The following is a 26,105-nucleotide window of genomic DNA, read 5'->3' as shown; positions in this document are numbered from 1 at the left end:
AAAGAAAAAAAGAAAAGAAAACGAATACCCATAAATTGAAGGAAACTATATTTTATTTTTAAATAGCCACAATTACTAATGGGTTATACAGCTTCTCAAACTTCGGAATCAGATTGGACTCCGCCCCACCCCACCCCTGTTTCCTGTTCCATGTTGATTTCATGCAGCGCTTGCTTTTTTATCACAGCAGCCACTGCAAACCGGGCTTTATTAGGATGTGACGTCATCGGGAAGGGTGTAGTGCCATCTGCTGTTAGAGCACGAACCCCCTTGAGCTGTGGCTCCCTTGGTGTCCAGCAGCTGCTGTTTTGCTCTGCTTCCCTCGGATGTCTTTCGGTGTCCTCTGAGATGACTGCAGTGTCCCTGGCATCTTGTCATTTGTTTTGGGAGCTGAGGCTTTCATGACTCACAGTCTGGGCTGGACTCACCACTGTGGTCTGGTGAGTGGGAGTAGTATGTTCCCGTGAGAAGGGGACCCACCCTCTGGAAGTACCTGGAAGGAGGGATCTGTCCCTTTTTAAGAATCAAAATAAGTCTTCGGGGTGCTACCTGTCACCAGAGGGGAGGCCGTAAGATGCCCAGGAAGAACCCAGGGATGGGGGACCACAAAGGGGCCTCTCCAGCATGCATAATATGGCTTCTGTGGTACAAGTGGAATTTGTCATTCAAAAAAAAAAAATAGTTAAAAACAGACATTTAGAAGACAGCCTATGTTTTTCTTGACAGACGCAACAGGTGAACTGAAAGCAAATGACTTGTCAAAATAACAAGTGACTGTGTTTGTTAGATGTTCCATGATTCTGGCCATGGCCTTCTCTCCTGTTTTTGACACAGTGGGCAGATAAGACAGTGGGGATATTCATGAATGCTTTTAAAGGAAAGAAAAAACACCAGAGACTGTTCTGTTGTGTTTTTATTTTGTGTGTTTGGGGGACTGGAATTGTTCTGGATTCTCCATTATGAATCCACGTGTGCCGCTTTGTGGCGTGTCCTCAGCTAGTGCAGTGCCAGAGCGAAGAATTGCAGTAGCCCCTGTACCCATGGCCTTGTCTTTTGAGGTATGGCACCATGAAATATCATGGGACAGTATGAGAGAGACCACATTCCCATAACTTTTATTACGGTATGTTGCTATGGTGGTTCTGCTTGATTATTAGTTATTGTTAATTTATTACTGTGCCTAATTTATAAATAAAACTGTGTTATAGGATTAAGTTCCTACCATGTGTATAGGAAAAAATAGAGCATAAAGGAAAAAAATGTAGTCTATATAAAGTGTAGTACTATCCACAGTTTCAGGCATCCCCTGGGGGTCTTGGAGCATGTCCTTCTCAGATATGGGGGTAGTGCTCTAAGTGCACATGTAGAGAAGTTTGTTCCCATGTTAAAGACATCATCATTGCTTGGCCTACTCATGTTCCCTTCTCAGGCACCCCACCCATTGTCCCTGTGTCAGTGGCAGCTGTCCACAGGACTTGCTGTATCCTCCCCAGTTCCACGGTGCACCAGCCACCTGGCCTGCAGACAGTGAGGGAGGGAGTTGTTGCAGAGGAGACTCTCTGGAGACAGAGACATGACTGACATTTGATGATTGCTGTGATGTAGAATCCTAGGCTGTGTTGGAACCTGTACGAGATGACGGTGGTTGGTTAAGAGAGAGATTTGCAGAGGAGCAGAGAAGGCACAGCGGAAGGAGAGAGAGAGGAGCCAGCCAGCCCCAAGAGCCACCCCAGACTGGGTTCTTGGTTCCTTTTTCCACTTTCTCGTTTCCGGTTTATTTTCCCTGGCACCTCTCACATTCCTCCTCTCTTCACTTCCCAGTGAGAACCTTGGCTAGACCAGGTAGACTTTTGAAGTGGGGTTAAAGGGAAGTCAGGAGTAGTTTTAATTTTCCGTTTCTAGAATTAACGATTTCCCAAACGATGTAGTTAATACCAAATTTCTTTTCCCATTGAGGGTTCTCATTAATAAAGCAGGATTTTGAGACAGATGATTGGACAGCGAATTTAATTACCTGGTGAAAATATCTGAAGTGATTAAAATCAGAGTATGCTGTCTATGTACCCGGGCTCTCCTGAATGTCTTTACTGGATTACTGTTTTCTAGGATACTTCCCTCAGAAGAGTGAACAGTACAAGAGCCTTTTTCTTGGGCCTTCTGAATTAATAATATTTTTGGTTTTAAATGAAATATCAACTGTTGTCAGAAATTACATTCTTGGTTGTCCCAACTGTTAATTGCTACATTAGGTGGGATTGTGGAGGGGGAGAGGAACATTAAGAAATTCTAGGCTGGGTGCGGTGGCTCACGCCTGTAATCCCAGCACTTTGGGAGGCCGAGGTGGGCGGATCACAAGGTCAAGAGATCAAGACTATCCTGGCCAACACCCATCTATACTGAAAATACAAAAGTTAGCTGGGCGTGGTGGTGCGTGCCTGTAGTCCCAGCTACTCAAGAGGCTGAGGCCCAGGAGAATCACCTGAACTCAGGAGGTGGAGGTTGCAGTGAGCTGAGATCATGCCACTGCACTCCAACCTGGTGACAGAGCGAGACTCTGTCTCAAAAAAAGAAATAAATTCTGGCCCAGTGGAGTGGCTCATGCCTGTAATTCCAGCACTTTGGGAGACCAAGGTGGGAGCTTGAGCCCAGGAGTTGGAGATCTGCCTGGGCAGCATAGCAAGACCCCATCTCTGATTTTAAAAAAGCCCTATTCAGGAGGTTGTGGCAGGAGGATCACTTGAGGCTGAGAGTTTGAAAACAGCCTGGGCAACATAGCAAGACCCATCTCTGAAAATATAAAAATTAGCCAGGTGTGATGGCACATGCATTTAGTCCCAGCTACTCAGGAGACTGAGATGGGAGGATGCTTGAGCCCAGGAATTTGAGGCTGCAGTGAGCTATGATGGTGCCACTGCACTCTAGCCTGGGCCACAGAGCAAGAACCCCATCTCTTAAAAAAGGAGAAGAAGAAGAAAGTCCATTGATTAAAAAAAGAATTGGGGAGGCTGCTTTACGCCATCAGTCCTGAGAACACAGTGGTGAAAAGGTAGAGGGCCCTGCCCTGAGCTCCCCGCTTATCACCTTCCCCAAATCAGTGCTGTCACTTCACTCTTAGAGTAAGAAGGTCATAGCATCTAGTTCTGTAGACACTGTATTGCCTCCTTCTCCTTGAAATAGCCAAGGAAGCAAACACCAGGTGTCTCTATTGCCCCAGGTTACTGTGATGTGCTTTCCTTACTGGAAAACAGTGACTTAGTGTTTTTTATTCTTTTTTTTTTTTTATTTATTTTTATTTTTTTATTTTTTATTTTTTTTGAGACGGAGTCTCGCTCTGTCGCCCAGGCTGGAGTACAGTGGCCGGATCTCAGCTCACTGCAAGCTCCGCCTCCCGGGTTTAGCCATTCTCCTGCCTCAGCCTCCCAAGTAGCTGGGACTACAGGCGCCCGCCACTTCGCCCGGCTAGTTTTTTGTAGTTTTTAGTAGAGACGGGGTTTCACCGTGTTAGCCAGGATGGTCTCGATCTCCTGACCTCGTGATTCGCCCGTCTCGGCCTCCCAAAGTGCTGGGATTACAGGCTTGAGCCACCGCACCCGGCCGTGTTTTTTATTCTTTTGGGAGTTATTGTTTTGCTTGCTTTTTAGTCATTGCTGATTAACTTGGATGAAATTTGGGTTCTTTTTTCTTTTTTCTTTTTTTTTTTTTTTTTTGTTGAGACGGAGTCTCGCTCTGTTGCCCAGGCTGGAGTGCAGTGGCCGGATCTTAGCTCACTGCAAGCTCCGCCTCCCGGGTTCATGCCATTCTCCTGCCTCAGCTTCCTGAGTAGCTGGGACTACAGGCGCCTGCCACCTCGCCTGGCTAGTTTTTTGTATTTTTTTAGTAGAGACGGGGTTTCACTGTGTTAGCCAGGATGGTCTCGATCTCCTGACCTTGTGATCCACCCGTCTCGGCCTCCCAAAGTGCTGAGATTACAGGCTTGAGCCACCGTGCCCGGCCTTTTCTTTTTTTTTTTGTGACACAGAGTCTTGCTGTGTCACCCAGGCTGGAGTGCAGTGGGGGCGATCTCAGCTCAGCTCACTGCAGCCTCCACCTCCTGGGTTCAAGTGACTGGGATTACAGGTACCCACCACGACACCCAGCTAATTGTTATTATTATTATTTTTGAGACGGGGTCTTGCTCTGTCGCCCAGGCTGGAGTGCAGTGGAGCAATCTTGGCTCACTGTAACCTTTGCCTCTGGGGTTCAGGCAATTCTCCTGCCTCAGCCTCCCAGGTAGCTGGGAGTACAGGTGCCTGCCACCGTGTCTGGCTAAGTTTTATATTTTTAGTAGAGATGGGGTTTCACCATCTTGGCCAGGCTGGTCTTGAGCTCCTGACCTTGTGATCCACCCGCCTTGGCCTCCCAAAGTGCTGGGATTACAGGTGTGAGTCACCACGCCTGGCTGTATTTTTAGTAGAGATGGGGTTTCACCATGTTGGCCAGGCTGGTCTTGAACTCCTGGCTTCAGGTGATCCGCCTGCCTCAGCCTCCCAAAGTGCTGGGATTACAGGCGAGACCCACCACACTTTTTAATTTTTTAAAGACATGATGTCTTACTATATTATCCAGGCTGGCCTCCAACTCCTGGGCTTAAGCAATCCTCCTTCCTCAGCCTCCCAAGTAGTTGGAATTACAGGCATGAGCCAGTGCGCCCAACTTAAAAGCTTACTTAGGACGGAATGTCTGGGACTAATAGGAGATGTGTCTGTCTTCCTTAAAACAGGTTTTATAGGCCGGGCGAAGTGGCTCATGCCTGTAATCCCAGCACTTTGGGAGGCCGAGGCGGGGGATCACGAGGTCAGGAGGTCGAGACCATCCTGGTTAACATGGTGAAACCCCGTCTCTACTAAAAAAAAAAATACAAAAAATTAGCTGGGCGTGGTGGTGGGCGACTGTGGTTCCAGCTACTTGGGAGGCTGAGGCAGGAGAATGGCTTGAACCCAGGAGGCGGAGCTTGCAGTGAGCCGAGATCTCGCCACTGCATTACAGCCTGGGTGACAGAGCGATACTTAGTCTCAAACAAACAAACAAACAAACAAAAACAGGTTTTATAGTGAGTCCCTCTTGCTGTGTTTCTGCTGCCTCATTGTGGTCCCCTTCCTCTACCTTTTTTTATGACTGAGCTTTTTTGTACTGTCAGAGTTTAAGAGAAGGATAGCAGTTGGACTGAATATTCCAGGAGAGAGACAATAAAGTTAATTTGCCTCTGACATGCAGAGGTAGAAATGGCAGGCTTTGTCAGTGTTTCAGCAGGTGAGAAATCTTGGCTAGTAGGAATAAGTCGGAATCTCGGGGACTCTTTATACCTGCTCACCCTCTCCTTGGGACCCTGCTCAGATTTCTCCACACCAGAGTGGCCTTCTCTGGCCACCTTCTGAGAGAGACTTCCCCATCTCACCTGTCTCCCCTTCTTATGCAGTTTTATGTTTCCTTAGCAATGGATAGCAGTTGATGTATCAAAATAAAGACTTGCACTGTTCACTTAATGCCTTCCTCGACCAGCAAGCAAGTTCTGGCACAGCAAGTGCTGTGTCTTGTTTCTTACGGACTCCCCTGAGCTGTGGTGCCTGGCACATGACTGGAGATGGTCAGGTCGTTGTTAAGTGAATGAATGAAGCCATACAAATACGAACCCAGATATTGAGGCCACTTTATTGTTAAATGTTTTATCAACAATTGAAACTTTTATCCTATTTTCATGTTGTTATATAATATGGTTATATATGTACTCAGACTCCAAGTAAATATTTGTGCTTATTTTACTCTGACCTAAACTGGTGCCTGGCACCAGAGTAGGCTCACAGAATGCTTTTCTCACAGTGACCACATAACAAACCTAGACATTAGCTGAGCTTTACAGAGCACTGTGTCATTCTAAATAGCCTGAAGACATAGTTTCTATTATTCCTGTTTCCTTCCAGTTCTCTTTCTAAATCACAGATGATTTAGAATATGGGTTATAAAAACATTTCCAACTCAGAGTACTTTCTATGTTTTGTAGTTTTTGCAGGAAATAAGCTAAGTTTTGGAAGCATGTCTTTTTTCTTTCCTGGTGGGGAGATATTTTACCTTTAAAAATTGACTCTCATTCTTTAAGGCAAAAATATGTTCATGTTTCTAGGATTTCTCTTTAAGAGACTAGTGGTCAGAGTTTGGCAGAGACCACCGAAGTCATCTGGGGTGTTTGTGCCCATGTGTTTGACCTTCTCTAGGCTTACTTGACTCCCTGGGGAGGAGTACCTGGCAATACAGTTGGTAAGAGCTTTAAATTAGGCCAGGCTAAAAAGTTTGATTTTTTCCGTAGGAGGAGTATTTGAAGACTTTTGAGCGGAGGAGTCGCATGTCAGAGCTGTCCTTCAGAAAGATAAATCAGGCAGTGCTGTTTAGGATGGATTGAAGTGGAAAAGAGGTGGGATAGAGAAGCAGATTAGTAATGGGCCAGGCAAAGATGGTGAGCTGTCAGGAGGCTGAAGCAGTGGGAGTGGAGCACAGGGGCAGGAGGGGAAAGGGATGGAGCAGAGGCTGGAATCTGTGCCACAGGAGAGCTGGGAGGGACTGCCAGTGGGTTTGGAAAGGAAAGCGTTGCTGAGGCTTGCTTTACACTGGTGGAATCTGAAAGGATTGAACCCTCAGAGCTCTGCAGTGCATAGAGCTTTCTGGGAACTGGGGTACATTCAGGGAAAGGGAATAAGGAGTGGATCCTCAACTTGGAAGAAGAACCACAAAAGAACCAGTCGAGGGTTCAGAACTGGGCGTGACCGGGTGTGGCAGATGTGGAGCTGGGTTGGTGAGAGCAGGATGAGGGGCTGTTGCTGGCCCTATGAGCATAGGGTAGGCCCGTAAGTTGCACTCCACTCAGGGGCTGAGAACCTGTGTACATAGCAAGGCACACAAGACATTCATTATATATTTTTTTTCCCTTAAGAGACAGAGTCTCACTCTGTTGCCCAGGCTGACATGCAGTGGCTCGGTCCTGCCTTGAACTCCTGGGCTCAACCAATCCTCCTGTCTTAGCCTCTGGAGTAGCTAGGACTACAGGTATGTACCACCATGCCTCTGGAGTGGCTAGGACTATAAGTATGTACCACCATGCCAATTTTTTTTTTTTTTTTTTCTTTTTGAGACGGAGTCTCGCTCTGTCGCCGGGGCTGGAGTACAGTGGCGTGATCTTGACTCATTACAAGCTCCGCCTCCCGGGTTCACACCATTCTCCTGCCTCAGCCTCCCAAGTGGCTGGGACTACAGGCGCCCGCCACCACGCCCGGCTAATTTTCTTTGTATCTTTTAGTAGAGACAGGCTTTCACCATGTTAGCCAGGATGGTCTCGATGTCCTGACCTCGTGATCTGCCTGTCTGGGCCTCCCAAAGTGCTGGGATTACAGGCGTGAGCCACCTGTGCCCGGCCGCACCACCATGCCAATTTAAAAAAATATGTATATATTTTGAGGCCAGGCATGGTGGCTCAAGCCTGTAATCCCTGCACTTTGGGAGGCCGAGGCAGGTGGATCACAAGGTCAGGAGATCGAGACCATCCTGGCTAACATGGTGAAACCCCGTCTCTACTAAACCAGGCGTGGTGGTGGGCACCTGTAGTCCCAGCTACTCAGGAGGCTGAGGCAGGAGAATGGCGTGAACCTGGGAGGCAGAGTTTGCAGTGAGCCGAGATGGCGTCACTGCACTCCAGCCTGGGCGACAGAGCAAGACTCTTGTCTCAAAAAAATTTTTTGAGAGGCGGGATCTTGCTGTGTTGCCCAGGCTGGTCTCAAACTCCTGGCCTCAAGTAATCCTCCCCTGGTATTACAGGCATCAGCCACCACGTCTGGCTCCTAACGTTTGGCATCTCTTTTTATATATTCAATCACAATGTTTTTTTTTTCCCCCCCAGTAAAGTGAATGTCTCTATATTTATTTTTTTTGAGACGGAGTTTCGTTCTTGTTGCCCAGGCTGGAGTGCAGTGGCGCAATCTCTGCTCACCACAATCTCCGCCTCCTGGGTTCAAGCAATTCTCCTGCCTCAGCCTCCTGAGTAGCTGGGATTACAGGCATGCACCACCACGCCTGGCTAATTTCGTATTTTTAGTAGAGACAGGGTTTCTCCATGTTGGTCAGGCTGGTCTCAAACTCCTGACCTCAAGTGATCTGCCTGCCTCAGCCTTCCGAAGTGCTGGGATTACAGGCGTGAGCCACTGTGCCTGGCTGAATGTCTCTTTAACAGGCATTCACTCTACTTCCAAAAAAAAGTGAAGGCTTGTCCTCATGGCAGCCTGCAAGACTGTTCACATCTTCATGTGAATCTGAACTTTCAGAAGAAGTTGTATGGCTTGCTTTTCTGCCTTTGTTCTGTCCTCCACTAGGTGTGAGTAGTGAGGTTTCCTCTTTGGCCAATATTTTTTTAAATTAAATTTAATTAATAAATTTATTTATTCATTTTTGAGACGGAGTCTTGCTCTGTCGCCAAGGCTGGAGTGTGGTGGCATGATCTCGGCTCACTGCAACTTCTGCCTCTGGGTTCAAGAGATTCTCCTGTCTCAGCCTCCTGAGTCGCTGGGATTACAGGCATGCACCACCACACCCTGCTAATTTTTGTGTTTTTAGTAGAGACGGGGTTTTACCATCTTGGTCAGGCTGGTCTCAAACTCCTGACCTTGTGATCTGCCCGCCTTGGCCTCCCAAAGTGCTGGGATTATAGGCATGAGCCACTGTGCCTGGCCGGCCAATATTTTTTGAGAAAAATATGGTGCCACAAAGTTTAAGGCAGCCCCCTCCTGAGGATTATAAAATCCAAACCCAACAAAAAACTAGATTGAATTAACCCCTCATCCCCACACACACTAGTGACTCAGTAAAAGAGGTGTACCCAATTCTGGTTGCAGGTACTGTTTAATTCAGTTTTCTGTTATCGTCTGATATTCAATAAAAAATTATGAGATACACTAAAAAGTGATTTCAGGTTGAGAGAGAAATAAATGGAAGCCAACTCAGAGATGACCCAGATACTGGAACTGCCAGAGACTTCAAATGACTGGGATGGATGTGGTAAAAGATTGAGGGAGAAAGGTGTACAGCATGCATTGTGAAAAGATCGAGAATTTCAGGATGCAGAAACTCTAGAAAAAGTTAAATTGAAATGTTAGAGATTCTTTAAAAACATCATAGGTGGGGGCCGGGCGCGGTGGCTCAAGCCTGTAATCCCAGCACTTTGGGAGGCCGAGACAGGTGGATCACAAGGTCAGGAGATCGAGACCATCCTGGCTAACACGGTGAAACCCCGTCTCTACTAAAAAATAGAAAAAACTAGCCGGGCGAGGTGGCAGGCGCCTGTAGTCCCAGCTGAGGCAGGAGAATGGCGTGAACCTAGGAGGCGGAGCTTGCAGTGAGCTGAGATCCGGCCACTACACTCCAGCCTGGACGACAGAGCGAGACTCCGTCTCAAAACCAAAACAAAACAAAACATCAAAGGTGAATAATTTCTTCAGTGAGTTTGTCAGCAAATAGGAAAGAATCAGTGAAACTGAAGATAGGTCAATAGAAATCCAAAATGAAATAAGCAGAAAAAAATACACCAGAACAAAAACAGCATTTAGGCTGGGTGCGGTGGCTCACACCTGTAATCCCAGCACTTTGTGGAGGCCGAGACGGGTGGATCACCTGAGGTGGGGAGTTCAAGACCAGCCTGACTAAAATAGAGAAACCCCGTCTCTACTAAAAATACAAAAAATTAGCGGGGTATGGTGGCTCATTCCTGGAATCCCAGCTACTTCGAGAGGCTGAGGCAGGAGAATCGCTTGAACCCGGGAGGCGGAGGTTGTGGTGAGCCAAGATCCCACCATTACACCCCAGCCTGGGCAACAAGAGAGAAACTCCATCTGGATTAAAAAAAAAAAAAAAAAAAAAAAAAAAATTACCTGGGTGTGGTGGCAGGGGCCTGTAATCCCAGCTACTCAGGCTGAGGCAGGAGAATCACTTGAACCTGGGAAGCGGAGATTGCAATGAGCTGAGATTGTGCCATTGTACTTCAGCCTGGGTGAGATGGAGAGACTCCATCTCAAAAAAAAGTGTTCAGTAGTTGTGGGACAATAACAGACTGTCTAATATACATATAATTGGAGTCCTGGGAAGAAAATGGGGCAGAAGAAATATTCAAAGAGCTAATGGTTGAGAATTTTTTCATTAGTAAAAGACAGCAAACGAGAGGTCTGTGAAGTTCAGAGAACTCCAAGCACCATAAATAGAAACAAAAAGCCCTCAACACCTAGGCATATTAGAGTCAAACTGCTGAAAGTCAAAGAGAAAGTTTTGAATGTAGCCAGAAAAAAAATATTTCATACAGGCCAGGCATGGTGGGTCATGCCTGTAAATCCCAGCACTTTGGGAGACTGAGTGGGAGACTCACTTGAGCCCAGGAGTTTGAGAACAGCCTGGGCAACATAGTGAGACTTCATCTCTACAAAAAAAAAAATTATCCAGGTGTTCTGGCGGCACCTGTGGTCTCAGCTACTCAGGAGACTGAAGTCGGAGGATCGCTTGAGTCTGGGTGGTTGAGGCTGCAGTGAGCCAAGATCGTGCCACTGCATGGTAGCCTGGGTGACAGAGTGAGACCTAGTCCCACGAAAGACTTCCTCAGACAAACGTTGTGGGGTTTGTTGCCAGTAGATCTGCCCAGTGAGATGGAGGAAGTTCTTCAGGCAGAAGTGTGTCCCTTCACACTGCAGTTCTCTTCTGGTGCTATATCTAGTTTAATACAAATCAGGCCGGGCAAATGAAGAGACATACAGCAAGGCCTAGGAGAGTCTCACATATTCTCCAAGCTCTCCCCCATGGGGTCTCTCCTGACAAATCAGGGTCAACGAGCTTCTAACCAGGAAGCTCCCTTGAGCCTTGGTGTTGAGAGTTTTTATTGGGACTTTGTTACTTGGGCACAGTTGATCGAGCACAATCTCTAGCCCCTCTCCCACCCCATCAGAATGGTTTCAGACCCCAACTGTCTAATCCATGGTTGGTCTTTCTAGTGACCAGCCTCTATCTTGAGTCAGCTCATGTCTTAGCACAAACGTGGAGGCTCATGAATAACAAAGGACATCCAATAGGTTTTGAAGCTCCTTCTGAGGAACTGAGAACAAAGACCAGATAGAATCTTCAAAAAACATGTAGAAGTAAAATGCTAGACAATTGTGTTACAAAGAGTGAAGGGGAAGAAATATCATGACCCTTAACACAGGGGTTAGGGGTGCTCACCTGCTGTGCAGTCAAAATTCTTGTATCACTTGACTCCCAAAACCTTTTTTTTTTTCTTCCTTCGAGACTCTGTCGCCCAGGCTGGAGTGCAGTGGCGTGATCTTGGCTCACTGCAAGCTCCGCCTCCCGGGTTCACACCATTCTCCTTCCTCAGACTCCCGAATAGCTGGGACTACAGGAGCCGCCACCACGCCCGGCTAATTTTTTTTGTATTTTTATTAGAGAAGGGGTTTCACCATGTTAGCCAGGATGGTCTCGATCTCCTGACCTCGTGATCTGCCCGCCTTGGCCTCCCAAAGTGCTGGGATTACAGGTGTGAGCCACTGCGCCCGGCCGACTCCCAAAACCTTAACTCCTGATAGCCTGCTATTGACTGGAAGCCTTACCGATAGCAGTCAACAGATATTTTATATGTTTTATATATTATATATCCTTGCGATAAAGCGAGCTGGAGAAAACGTTAAGAAAATCATAAGGGAGATAAAAAAATATATTTACTACTTAATGAGTGGAAGTGGAAGATCTTCTCATCTTCAGGTTGAGACTGAGGAGGAGGAAGAGATGGGCTTGGTCTTGCTCACTTGGGTGGAGGAGGTGAAAGGGGTGGTAGGAGAGATAGGCATACTTGGTGGAACTTTAGTGAAATACATAATTTCTGACTTTTTTCTTTTTCTTTTTTCTTTTTTTTGAGACGGAGTCTTGCACTGTCGCTTGGGCTGGAGTGCAATGGTACAGTCTCGGCCCACTGCAGCCTCCACCTCCTGGGTTCAAGCAGTTTTCCTGCTTCAGCCTTCCAATTAGCTGGGATTACAGGTGCCCACCACCACACCTGGCTAATGTTTTGTATTTTTAGTATAAATGGGGTTTCACTATGTTGGCAGGCTGGTCTGGAACATCTGACCTTGTGATCCGCCCGCTTCGGCCTCCCAAAGTGCTGGGAGTACAGGCTTGAGCCACCGCACCCAGCCTGCTGTTTCATTACTCTGAAAAAGTTTTTGTATAATACCAACCTTCTATTGTATTCTTTAGTTTTAGTTCCTGTGCCATAAAAGGTCTGTGTCCTAAAGAAGTCAAGTGCAGTCTTGGGTGGTGGGGACCTTTGGCCAGATTGCCCAGTGTCCACGTGTTTTCAGCACTGCTGCTTCCTCGCGGTCTGTCTCCACTTTGGAAGCACTGACATCTGTCAAGGTGTCTTCTGTTACTTCCTCTGGTGTGGTGTCTAATAGCTCTTGAATATCTCTAAGATCCATATGTTGAAGTCCTTACCCACCCCTACCTTTTTTTTTTTTTTTTTGAGATGGAGTCTTATGCTGTCGCCCAGGCTGGAGTGCAGTGGCGCGATCTCGGCTCACTGCAAGCTCCGCCTCCTGGGTTCACGCCCTTCTCCTGCCTCAGCCTCCTGAGTAGCTGGGACTACAGGCGCCCGCCACCGCGCCCGGCTAATTTTTTGTATTTTTTTTTAGTAGAGACGGGGTTTCACTGTGGTCTCAATCTCCTGACCTTGTGATCCACCCGCCTCGGCCTCCCAGAGTGCTGGGATTACAGGCGTGAGCCACCGCACCCGGCCACCACCCCTACCCTTTTAAAAGCATATCCACAGTCTTTTCATGATTTCCTCGATTGGCTCTCATAAGTCCTGTGAGGTCAGGCGCAGCATCTGGACGTCGTCCTCTCCAGCAGGAATTGGTTGTTTCAGGCTTCATGGCCTTCACAGCTTTTTCTGTAATAATCTTGGCATCTTCAGTGGGATAATCCTTCCAGGCTTACACGATGTGTTCTGTCTATTGGGATTCTCTTCCATAGCATTGACAGTTCTTTCCATAGAGTACTGTGTGTCATGGGCCTTAAAGGTCCTTAGGACCCCCTAATCTAGAGGCTGAAGGAGAGTGCTGTGTTTGGGGGCAAGTAGACCACTTCAGTGCCTTCAGTATTGAACTCATGGGGTTCTGAGTGGCCAGGGGCATTGTCCAATATCTAAAGAACTTTAAAAGGCAATCCCTTACTGGCAGGGTACTTCCTGACTCTAAAGAACATCAATGGAACCAATCCAGAAAAAGGGATTTTGTTGTCCCAGTCTTGTTCCACAACCAAGAGACTGGCAACTGGTGTTTATCTCTTCCCCTTCAAGGCTCAGGGGTTAGCAGCTTTGTAGATAAGAGCAGTCCTGTTCATAAACCCGGCTGCATTTGCACAAAGCAGTAGAGTTGGCCTCTCCCTACTGCCTTCAGTGCTGGGGCTCCCTTTTCTTCCTCACTAATAAGTGTCCTTTGTGGCAGTTTTTTCCAGAATAGGGCACTTTTGTCTGCATTAAAAACCTATTCAGGCAGATTTTCTTTTCCTCAATAATTTTCTTCATGGCATCTGGTAACCCTGATGCCTGTTGGTTGGCAGAAACTGCTTCTCCTGGTATCTTAACATTTTTTAAACCAACCCTCTTTCTAAACTGATCCAGCCACCCTTTGCTGGCATTGAATTCTCTGGCTTTAAGTCCTTCACTTTCAGCTGCACTGCTGGCTCATGCCTATAATCCGAGCACTTTGGGAGGCCAAGAGAAGAGGATTGCTTGAGACCAGGAGTTCAAGACCAGCCTGGGCCACATAGCGAGACCCTCTCTCCATAAACAAAGAAACAAAACATTTAGGTGCAGTGTGGCACATGCCTGAATCCTTGCTACTTAGGGGGCTGAGGCAAGAGGATGGCTTGTGCCTAGGAGTTCAAGGCTGCAGTCAGCTGTTCAAAGCTGTCACCCAAGTGAGACTCTTATTGATTGATGGATTAAGTCTCACTTTGTCTCCCAGCCTAGAGTGCAGTGGCGTGATCTCTGCTCACTGCAACCTCCGTCTCCTGGGTTCAAGCGATTCTCCTGTGTTAACCTCCCGAGTAGCTGGGATTACAGGCGCCGGCCACCACGCCTGACTAATTTTTGTATTTTTTTTTTTTTTAGCAGAGATAGTGTTTCACCGTGTTGACCTGGCCTGTTTCAAACTCCTGAGCTTAGGTGATCCACCCGTCTTGGCCTCCCAAAATGCTGGGATTACAGGCGTGAGCCACTGCGCCCGGCTAAATCTTACTCCTTCTATATGTATTGGCATTAAGAAGAGCTTCGCTTTTCCTGTTTTTTGTTTGTTTGTTTGTTTTCTGTTTTATTTATATGTTATCGTGTGCTTGTGTGTTCTTTTTTTGGATCCAGTAAGGTATATTCCATTACCATTGTTAGTCATGTTGACCCTCAGATTGTCCTAAATTTGGCCATGGACTTCCTTCAAGCTGGTGTGTTTTTGACATGTTCTTTTTAGTTTTGGAGCCCTTCCTTTCTGCCATAGCAAGACAGTTCCCTGTGCCAGACCTTGAGGGAGTGATTTCTCAAAGGAACACTGAAGCTCCTTTTAAAGGGAATCATTTTTGTAAAACCAAGATTTGGGCTTTGTGTGTGGAGAGGTCGTTGCTTCCAGACCTTTCAGTTGACAAGAGATAGGACATATACGTGTGTGTGTGTATGTATATATGGACTTAACACACACAAATGATTCTACAGAGGAATAAATGTATAGAGAATTTGTACCGTTGTCTCCAAATTCAGATTGAACACCAGGGGGCCCTTCCTTGCTTTCAGATAGTCCATGTTGTGCCTTCCTCCTCCAGTGTAAACCTTGTTCCCCAAATAACAACCATATCTTCGCTCATTTTGCTCTGGCATGCATATCCATATTAATATTTTAAGCATTATGCCACCAATGTGGTACCTAAATTTCAGAACTTTTTGTTACTCTCTTTGCCCTTAGAATATGCCCCCATGTTTGTACAGTTAGAGTACCCTAAATTAACGTGATGTCTTTAGACCTTTTTTTGGTTGGTTGGTTGGTTGTGTTTCACAGGTATTGTCATCTTTTTATTGGTACTGAACTCTAATTTTTGTTTGAAAGAAGGCATTTCTAGTTTGTTTTTATCCTGTTTATTAATCATAGATAGTTGAAGATTATGATACAGAGTTGTCATTAAGTTCAGTATTATTTCACATTCTAGTTGTTGAATGTGTTTCTGAATTAAAGAATTATTCAGAAGGGAGTTTACTTTGTTTCTTACAAGCCCCTAGGCCTTTATGCAAAACTCTTGGGGCTGGATGTGTTCCGGAATTCAGACTTTTTCAGGGTTGAGGAAGATGCAGTGGTACTTGCTCTAAGTGCACCACACTTAGAGCAAGGCTTTTATCAGATACCCCAGAGCCTGTAGTAAACATAAGACTGCTCACACTGAATGTGAGAAAGTCTGGCTGATGCCCGTGTGTCCTGTTCCGGTTTGGGAATCTCAGAATTGTAGATAACCAGTGGTGCACTTGTGTGTGCTTCCCATCGTAGGGTTATGTTGATAGAGAAGAAATCATCCCCTTGATTCGAAATATTAATGCAGCCTGTAGAGAAATTCTCTAGGTATGTCTCAAGGATTCAGCTCTTAGATTTTGAAAAATGTTGAAATAAAAGTATGAATACTAGGATATATGTACAAAGAAGTCATATTAATATTTAATACTGCTAAATTAGCTTTATAGAGTCAGTTGATTTTATCAAGAGCCTTGAAAAAGTGCCCAATCTTTTTTTTTTTTCTGGAGATGGAGTCTTGTTCTGCCACCCAGGCTGGAGTGCAGAGATGCCATCTTGGCTCACTACAGCCTCCCCCTCTCAGGATCAGGTGATTCTCCTGCCTCAGCCTCCTGAGTAGCTGGGACTACAGGTGCATGCCACTGTGCCCGGCTAATTTTTGTATTTTTAGTAGAAACGGGATTTCATCATGTTGGCCAGGCTGGTCTCGAACTCCTGACCTCAGGTGATCCACCCACCTCGGCCTCCCAAAATGCTGGAATTACAGGTGTGGGCCCAGCTCCTGATTTTCTTTAAGGGTAGTGCTACTGGTTTAGGGTTACCTTATTGTGGGACCAGTAGTCCTGTCCTTAGTGTGGGGTTCTGTGAGCTGGATAAGTCAAAAAAAAGAGCATACATTTGGGTCATCTTGTTTTTAGCCAGAAATGGGTCCAGACAACTCTCCATGTGAGTCCAGGCTAAGGTGATTTGATAGCACTTTTAGCATCCTTACTCCAATCTTGAGTCATGATTTGAGCCACAGGGCAATCTAGGCATTAAAATAGAGCAGCTGGGTGCGGTGCTTCATGCCTGCCATCCCAGCACCTTGGAAGGCTGACCTGCAAGGATCGTTTGAGCCCAGGAGTTCAAGACAGCCTGCGCAGTATGGCGAGACCCCATGTCTACAAATAATTTTTTTTTTAATTAGCTGGGCATCGTGGCGCATGCCTGTGGTCCCAGCTACTCAGGAGGCTGAGGCAGGAGGATCACCTTAGCCCAGGAAGTCGAAGCCGCAGTGAGCCATGATTGTGCCACTGCACTCCAGCCTGGATGACAGAGGGTGATCCTGTCTCAAAAAAATTAATTAGTAATGATAAAATAGAGCAGATTATGTATATATTTTTTTGAGTAGTATTTCTTTTCCTACCTGTCCCTTGATCTGGAAAGTACTTTGAAAAGATTTATATTTAGTGATTGAGATAATTGTGACAGTTAAAGAGTTCTCAACTGGGGTCAGTATTGCCCCTTGGACACCAGATGGCTATTACAGCTGGGGAAAGGAGCGGTGCTGGCATGCTGCCAAATATCCTACGGGGACACACACCCCTGCCTAAAATGTTCGTTGTGCTGAGGTTGAGACCCATGCTTTGAAACTTGATGATTTGATGGCACCTTTCAGGTGTGCTTATGGGACCTTGCCCTGGAGCGAGGCTTCGCTTCATGGGGTATGTTTGCATCATTCATTGTTTACCTGTGTGCCCCAACTTTCACACCCAACTTTTTTTTCTGAGGTAGAATTCACATAACATAAAATTAAACCATTTTAAAGTGAATGATTCGGTGCCATTTAGTACATTTACAATGTATTGCAACCACCGTCTCTACCTAATTCCACGACATTTTCATCACCCCAAAAGGAAACCGTGCAGTTGTCTACTGCACACACATGTGCACGCACACACACACATGCAGCCCCTGGCAACCACTGCATTCTGTCTCTTTGGATTTGTGTGTTCTGGATATTTCACATAAATGGGGTCGTATATGTGGCCTTTTGTATATGGCACCTGTCACTTAGCGTATTCCTGAGGTTTGTCCGTGTTCTAACAGAGACAGGACCAGGACTCTTTTTTTTTTTTTTTTTTTTTTTTAAGAACGGAGGCTTGCTCTGTCGCCCATCCTAGTGTTCAGTGGCACGACCTTGGCTTACTGCAAGCTCCGCCTCCCGGGTTCACGCCATGCCATTCTCCTGCCTCAGCCTCCCGGGTAGCTGGGACTACAGGCGCCCGCCACCATGCCTGGCTAATTTTTTGTATATTTAGTAGAGATGGGTTTCACCGTGTTAGCCAGGACGTTTTCAATCTGCTGACCTCATGAGCCACCACGCCCGGCAATTTTTGTATTTTTAATAGAGACGGGGTGGCCAGATTGGTCTTGAACTCCTGACCTTAGGTGATCCACCCGCCTCACCTTCCCAGAGTGCTGGGATTACAGGCGTGAGCCACCACGCCTGGCCTGTTCTATCTTTATAGCTGAATACTATTCCATTGTTTGGACAGACCACATTTTCTTTATCCATTCATGCTCAGTGGGTATTTGGCCTGTCTCCGCCTTCTTCTGGCTACTGAGTACTGCTGCTAAGAACATAATGTATCTATGCATTGAGTCCCTGCTTTCAGTTCTTTTGGGAATATACCTAGAAGTAGAATTCCTGGGTTATGGGGAAATTCTGTGTTTAATTTTTTGAGGAACTGCCAAACTGTTTTCCTTCTACACTCACTTTTACTGCCAGAAAAGTATGTGCTTGCTTGTACATAAGCAGCATAATTGCAAAACGAAACTACTTTAAGCACATGAATTAGAATTCACAGTTCAACTGGGAGACATTTCAGTTTGTTGATTCATCTCCTGACTCCAGACTAGATGTGTGCATGTTAGTTTGCAGCCTCACAAGACACTGAATTATTAGGCAGGTGGTGACCTGTGAAGCCTCCACAAGTGGTCTTTTCACATAGTTTAATTTGAGGGAGCGATTACAAAAGCATCTTTAAATGTTCTGAAATCAGGTGAGGCGCAGTGGCTTAGGCCTGTAATCCCAGCACTTTGGGAGGCCGAGGCGGGCGGATCACAAGGTCAGGAGATTGAGACCATACTGACCAACGTGGTGAAGCCCCGTCTCTATTAAAAATACAAAAATTGGCTGGGTGTGGTGGCGTGTGCCTATAATCGCAGCTACTCAGGAGGCTGAGGCAGGAGAATCGCTTGAACCAGTGAGTCGGAGGTTGCAGTGAACTGAAACCATGCCATTGCACTTTAGCCTGGTGACAGAGCAAGACTGCTGTCTCAAAAATAATAAAATAAATGTTCTGAAATCAGAAGAAATCTAGAATTGGACATATTTTCATTCCACCAGAAGTGTGTCAAGAGGAGTCAGAAACCTCTCTTGTGATCTCTGTCACCATTCAAGCCACCTTTCTGGGCACCAGGGCCAGGCACTGGATGGGACCCTGTCAGCAGGAGAGGGACAGAGAGAGGGATTAGAAGTGTCCCAACATAGACTTGCCAGGACTCAGGAAGTAGTTATTTAGTGGCTTCCTTGAGATTCAGATGAAGTGCTTTCCACTGTCATGCCCAACAGGCAAAGTCTGGATTAAATTAATCTTCAGAGGCCGGGCGCGGTGGCTCAAGCCTGTAATCCCAGCACTTTGGGAGGCCGAGACGGGCGGATCACAAGGTCAGGAGATCGAGACCATCCTGGCTAACCCGGTGAAACCCCGTCTCTACTAAAAAATACAAAAAACTAGCCGGACGAGGTGGCGGGCGCCTGTAGTCCCAGCTACTGGGGAGGCTGAGGCAGGAGAATGGCGTAAACCTGGGAGGCGGAGCTTGCAGTGAGCTGAGATCCGGCCACTGCACTCCAGCCTGGGCGACAGAACAAGACTCCGTCTCAAAAAAAAAAAAAAAAAAAAAAAAAAAATTAATCTTCAGAATTTGTTGAATTGTATTAGTGTTTTCTCTGTGTGTGTGTGTGTGGTGGTTGTTTTAAGATGGAATCTCGCTCTGTCGCCCAGGCTGTAGTGCAGTAGCACAATCTTGACTCACTGCAATCTCCGCCTCCCAAGTTCAAGCAATTCTCCTGCCTCAGCTTCCTGAGTAGCTGGGACTACAGGCGCCGCCACCACGCTCAGCAAATTTTTTTGTATTTTTAGTAGAGACGGGGTTTCACCATATTGGCCAGGCTGGTCTCGAACTCTTGACCTTGTGATCCACCCACCTCGGCCTCCCAAAGTGCTGGGATTACACAGTCGGGAGCCACTGTAGCTTTTTTTTTTTTTTTTTTTTTTTTTTTTTTTTTTTTTTGAGACATGGTCTTGCTCTATCACCCAGGCTGGAGTATAATGACGTGGTCTCTGCTCACTACCACCTCTGCCTCCCAAGTAGCTGGGATTACAGGCGCCTGCCATCATGCCTAGCTTTTTTTGAATTTTTAGTAGAAATGGGTTTCGCCATGTTGGCCAGACTGGTCTCGAACTCTTGGCCTCAGGTGATGCACCCGCCTCAGCCTCCCAAAGTGCTGGGATTACAAGTGTGAGCCCCCATGCCCAGCCTGTTTTGTGTTTTTTTTTTTTTTTTTTTTTTTTTTTGAGACAGAGTCTTGCTCTGTCAGCCAGGCTGGAGTGCAGTGGTGTGATCTCAGCTCACTGCAACCTCCGCTTCCCAAGTTCAAGCGATTCTCCTGTCTAAGCCTCCTGAGGAACTGGCATTACAGGCTTGTGACACCACGTCTGGCTAATTTTTTTTTTTTTTTGTATTTTTAGTGGAGGTAGGATTTCACCATGTTGGCCATGCTGGTCTCCAATTCCTGACCTCCGGTGATTTGCCTGCCTCAGCTTCCCAGAGTGCTGGGATTACAGGGGTTAGCCACTGGGCCCGGCCTGCATTAGTTTTTAAATTGTTACTGTAATTTTTCTAGTGATAGGATTCTAACCTCTACCATACTTTTTAGTTTAATTCAAGGTATTTTCTCTGGGGCATTTCTAAGGATTCTTTTTTTTTTTTTTTTTTTTTTTTTTTTTTGAGACGGAGTCTCGCTCTGTCACCCAGGCTGGAGTGCAGTGGCCGGATCTCAGCTCACTGCAAGCTCCGCCTCCCAGGTTTACGCCATTCTCCTGCCTCAGCCTCCGGAGTAGCTGGGACTACAGGCGCCCGCCATGTTGCCCGGCTAGTTTTTTGTATTTTTTAGTAGAGACGGGGTTTCACCGTGTTAGCCAGGATGGTCTCGATCTCCTGACCTCGTGATCCGCCCGTCTCGGCCTCCCAAAGTGCTGGGATTACAGGCTTGAGCCACCGCGCCCGGCCCTAAGGATTCTTAAAGAAACTGAGATCTGATTTCTTATTTTGTTCCCACACTGAAAAACAAAATATGACAGTAGTGCTAAATAAAACAATTTTGGGGGAGAAATAGTAATAGGGAAGGGTCAAAATTATGTGCTGTTATACAAAATGTAACTACTAGCAAAATAGAATATTTTATTCACAACCTGAATGCAATACAAATACAGCCTTTTCTGTTTGTTTCAGACAAGTTTACATGTATTGGAGACCAGACCAGAAGCCCTTCTGAATTAAGGTAATTTTGATATATTTGATCCTTTTCAGTTTTAGAAAGACAATATATAAATTTCTTCAGAGTTTGTTTTTTTTAAATAGCTGGTGGTTTTGTTTGTTTGTTTTTAAAGAGACAGGGTTTTGCCATGTTGCTCAGACTGGATTCTAACTCTGAGGGTCAAGGGGTTCTCTTAACCTCAGCCTCCTGAGTAGCTGAGGCTATAGACATATGCCAGCATGCCTGGCCAATACCCTGGTTTTTGTTACAGTTTTTTTCTATCTCTTTAAGCCAAAGTTGGTTTTCAAAACAATTTGATCCTCAAAAAAACCTTCCATTTAGTGTTGAGCAAGAAAGTTTAGGGTCCCAGTGATGAGGATTTATATTCTGAATGAGAGCGGTACTTCTCTAGCTTTTTTCATTAGAAAGCAGGAGAGCCCTTTTTTCAAATCAAATCTTAGTTGAAATACCAATATATGGCCGGGTGTGGTGGCTCACACTTATAATCCCAGCACTTTGGGAGGCCAAGTCAGGTGGATCACGAGGTCAGGAGATTGAGACCGTCCTGGCTAACACGGTGAAACCCTATCTCTACTAAAAATATGAAAAATTAGCTGGGTGTGGTGGCAGGCTCCTGTAGTCCCAGCTTTTCGGGAGGCTGAGGCAGGAGAATGACGTGAACCTGGGAGGCAGAGCTTGCAGTGAGCCGAGATCGGGCCACTGCACTGTAGCCTGGGGGGGTCAGAGCAAGACTCTGTCTCAAAAAAAAAAAAAAGATTCGTACCCCATGTTGGGCGCGGCTTCAAATTTGGCCGGGTGCGGTGGGTCAAGCCTGTAATCCCAGCACTTTGGGAGGCCGAGACGGGCGGATCACGAGGTCAGGAGATCGAGACCATCCTGGCTAACCTGGTGAAACCCCGTCTCTACTAAAAAAATACAAAAACTAGCCGGGCGAGGTGGCGGGCGCCTGTAGTCCCAGCTACTCCGGAGGCTGAGGCAGGAGAATGGCGTAAACCCAGGAGGCGGAGCTTGCAGTGAACTGAGATCTGGCCACTGCACTCCAGCCTGGGCGACAGAGCGAGACTCTGTCTCAAAAAAAAAAAAAAAAAGAAAGAAAGAAATACCAGTATACATTATAGAAAAAAGTAAGGGGGGCCAGGCACGGTGGCTCACGCCTGTAATCCCAGCACTTAGGGAGGCCCAAGCAGGCGGATCACGAAGTCAAGAGATTGAGACCATCCTGGCCAACATGGGAAAACCCCTGTCACTACTAAAAATACAAAAACTAGCCAGGCGTGGTGGCGGCACCTGTAGTCCCAGTTACTTGGTAGGCTGAGGCAGGAGAATCACTTGAACCCAGGAGGTGGAGGTTGCAGTTAGCCAAGATTGCGCCACTGCACTCCAGCCTGGCGACGAAGGAAGACTCCATCTCAAAAAAGAAAAAAGAAAAGAGAAAAAAGTAAGGCAAACATGATTCAGGAAAAAAAAAACAAAAAAAACCTTTTTGTTTGTATAAAGTGGGAATAATGAAGCCATGTTCGTAGTTAGTAAGTCTGGGTGAGGGTACAAGGTTTCTTTGTATTCTTGTGACTTTGAAGTTTGAAATAATTTTAAATTAAAAAGCAATATTGAAAAACAATTAGGGGCTGGAACAATTGGATATTCTTTTTTTTCTTTTGAAACGGACTCTTGCTCTGTTGCCCAGGCTGGAGTGCAGTGCCGCAGTCTCGGCCGTCTGCAGCCTCCTCCTCCCAGGTTCAAGCGATTCTCCTATCTCAGCCTCCCAAGTAGCTGGGATTACAGGCAGGCACCACCATGCCCGGCTGATTTTTGTGTTTTTTTTGTTTTTGTTTTTGTTTTTTGAGACGGAGTCTCGCTCTGTCGCCTAGGCTGGAGTGCAGTGGCCGGATCTCAGCTCACTGCAAGCTCCGCCTCCCGGGTTCATGCCATTCTCCTGCCTCAGCCTCCCGAGTAGCTGGGACTACAGGTGCCTGCCACCTCGCCCGACTAGTTTTTTTGTATTTTTTAGTAGAGACGGGGTTTCACTGTGTTAGCCAGGATGGTCTCGATCTCCTGACCTCGTGATCCGCCCGTCTCAGCCTCCCAAAGTGCTGGGATTACAGGCTTGAGCCACCGCGCCTGGCCCTAATTTTTGTATTTTTAATAGAGACGGGGTTTCACCATGTTGGTCAGGCTGGTCTCGAACTCCTGACCTCAGGTGATCCACTCGCCTTGACCTCCCAAAATTGTGGGATTACAGGTGTGAGCCACCGCACCTGGCTAGTCAATCAGATATTCTTATGCAAAAGGAGAACTTGATGTCATGTACAGAAATTAACTCAGGCGAGGTGGCTTACTCCTGTAATCCCAGGATTTTGGGAGGCCAAGGTGGGCAGATCACCAGGTCTGGAGATCCAGACCATCCTGGGCAACATGGTGAAACCCCATCGCTACTAAAATGCCAAAAAAAAAAAAAATTTTAGCCAGGTGTGATGGCATGCCCCTGTAGCCCAGCTACTCAGCAGGCTGAGGCAGGGGAATTAGGGGAATTGCTTGAACCCAGGAGATGGAGGTTGCAGTGAGCTGAGATTGCACCATTGCACTCAAGCAAGGCGACAAGAGCGAGACTCTGTCTCAAAAAAAAAAAAAAAACCTCATTGGATCATATACCTAAACATAAAACCAAAAATTAGAAAAATTGTTGAGATTTTGAATTAAGCAAACAGCTTTTAGATATGAGATCAAAGATAAAATGCATAAAAGAAAATATTTATAAATTAGATTTGATCAAAATTTAAAACTTCTGCTCTTTAGAAAACACAGAGAATGAAAGACAAACCAATCCGGCAGAAAATATTAGCAAATGTCTTTTAGGTGACATGTATCCAGAATAGGTAAAGAACTCTCAAAACTCAATTTTGGCTGGGTACTATGGCTCACACCTGTAATCCCAGCACTTTGGGAGGAGGATTGCTTGAAGCCAGTCGTTCAGTAATCCTGGGCAATAAAGTGAGACCCCTGTCTCTTCAAAAAAAAAAATAAAAACAAAAACAAAACAAAAAAAAAACTTAGTGTCCAGGCACAGTGGCTCACATCTGTAATCCCAGCACTTTGGGAGGCCCAGGCAGGCGGATCACCTGAGGTCAGGAGTTCGAGACCAACCTGGCCAACATGGCGAAACCCCATCTCTACTAAAAATACAAAAATTAGCCAACTGTAGTGGCTTATGCCTGTAATCCCGGCCACTTGGGAGACTGAGGCATGAGAATCACTTGAACCCGGGAGGTGGAGGTTGCAGTGAGCCCAAATTGCACCACTGCATTCCAGCCTGGGCGGCTGAGTGAGATTGTCTCCAAAAAAAAAAAAAATTTAGCCAGGTATGGTGGTGTGTGTCTGTAGTACCAGCTACTTGGGAGGCTGAGGTGGGAGGATCACTTGAGCCTGGGATGTTGAGGCTATAGTGAGTCACGATCACACCACTGTACTCCAGCCTGGACAACGGAGCGAGACCCTGTGTCAGGAAAAAAAAAACAAAACAAACCAAGAACCAAAAAACAATATTAAGAAAACAGGTAACCCAATCAAAAAGAGGCAAGTGACTTGAACAGACACTTTCCCAGAAAAATGTATAGACAGCAATTAAGTACCTGAAAAGTTTAGCCATCAGCGAGATGCAGATTAAAACCACAGCCAAAGCCCCCATTCGAATGGCTGTGATACCTAACGTTGTGGGGTTTTGAGGAGCTGGGACTCTCCACATTGCTAACAGGATGTTGGGAATGTGACCCAGCATAACCATTTTGAAAAGAGTTGTGTTTTTTTTTGTTTTTTTTTGAGTTTGTTTTTAGTTTTTTCGAAATAGGATCTCACTCTGTCTCTTAGGCTGGAGTACAGTGGTGTAATCATAGCTCACTGCATCCACGACCTCCTGGGCTCAAGTGATCCTCTGGCCTCAGCTTCCTAAGTAGTTGGGACTATAGGCATGCACTACCACGCCTGGCTAATTTTTTTTTTTTTTTAATTGTTATAGAGACAGGGTCTCACTATGTTGCCCAGGCTGGTCTTCAATTCCTGGGCTCAGGTGATTGTCCTGCCTTGCCCCTGAAAGTGCTCAGATTATAGTCATGAGCCACTGCAGTGGCATTTTCTTGAAATGTTCAGCACACACCTGTAGTACGATCCAGCCATTCCACTCCTAGGAGTCTGCCCAAGAGAAATGAAAGCAGATGTTCTCATAAAGACTTGTACATGCAGCAACATGCACAGATTTCAAAGCATCACATCTATCTGATTAGCTCCTCTGTTACACTGGTTGCCACTGCTACCCGTATTTTTTATTTCTGCAAAGGGCCTACTTCACTGACTGAATAGAAAATGGGCAGCTGAGGCAGGAGGTAGTCTTCTGGCCATTACATTTTTTCAGGGCAACACTTTTATACCTGCTTTCATAGCAAGTCATATATTTAGTAAGTATTTACTGTGTCAGTCATGGTTCTAAGGGCCTTGCATGGATTCTAATGGAATTGTCATAGCATGAGCTGTGGGGACTGTCCCCACTTTCATACCAAAAAATGTAGGCAGAGAGAAGTTAGGAAACCTACTGGAGGCCACCTGGTGAGAAGAGATAGAGTCTGGGTTAGAACCTGGGGCTTCCAACTTTCCCGCCGTGAAGCATCACTCTGCTTCCAGCCAGCAGGGCTGTCAGACATTATTGGTCCTGCTTAAGTGGGTTGGACATGCAAATGCCAATAAAAACATGGAGGTTTTTCTAGGAACAGAATTCTAACCCCCACCCCCCATTTGCTGTTGGAATAGCAGCTAGAATTCATTGTAGTTTGCAATAGTAAATGTAAAAACAAATATTATTTTTATATACTGGAGTGCAAATGACATGGCACACAGCAGTCTTTCCCCAAACCTGAGGATTTCCAGGCCCCTTATGAAAGGTGCTTGGAGGCCGGGTGTGGTGGCTCACGCCTGTAATCCCAGCACTTTGGGAGGCTGAGGTGGGCCAATCATGAGGTCAGGAGGTTGAGACCATCCTGGCTAACACGGTGAAACCCTATTTCTAATAAAAATACAAAAAATTAGCAGGGCGTAGTGGCGGGCGCCTGTAGTCCCAGCTACTCAGGAAGCTGAGGCAGAAGAATGGC

At 46.3% G+C, this 26,105-nt stretch overlaps 2 protein-coding genes across 6 annotated transcripts in view; one reads left to right on the top strand and one right to left on the bottom strand.

Annotated features, from left to right (window-relative positions):
- GABRD (gamma-aminobutyric acid type A receptor subunit delta) overlaps positions 1-26,105 on the bottom strand; it is a 378,620-nt gene that overhangs the window by 174,249 nt on the left and 178,266 nt on the right. The window lies entirely within an intron of this gene.
- The window catches only part of GNB1 (G protein subunit beta 1), a 112,169-nt gene that overhangs the window by 35,594 nt on the left and 50,470 nt on the right, over positions 1-26,105 (top strand). For 4 of the 5 annotated variants that reach the window (XM_050786256.1, XM_050786280.1, XM_050786265.1 and 1 more), the window contains exon 2: positions 20,928-20,976. The exons of the other annotated variant lie outside the window; for it this stretch is intronic. The gene's annotated coding sequence lies outside the window, so the exon portion shown is untranslated. The remainder of the gene's footprint in view (positions 1-20,927; positions 20,977-26,105) is intronic. 5 annotated transcript variants of the gene reach the window in all.

This window comes from Macaca thibetana, chromosome 1 (assembly GCF_024542745.1).
Source record: "Macaca thibetana thibetana isolate TM-01 chromosome 1, ASM2454274v1, whole genome shotgun sequence".
NCBI lineage: Eukaryota > Metazoa > Chordata > Mammalia > Primates > Cercopithecidae > Macaca > Macaca thibetana.
The sequence above is the reverse complement of the archived record's forward strand: the minus strand, read 5'-3'. Positions and strand labels throughout refer to the sequence as shown.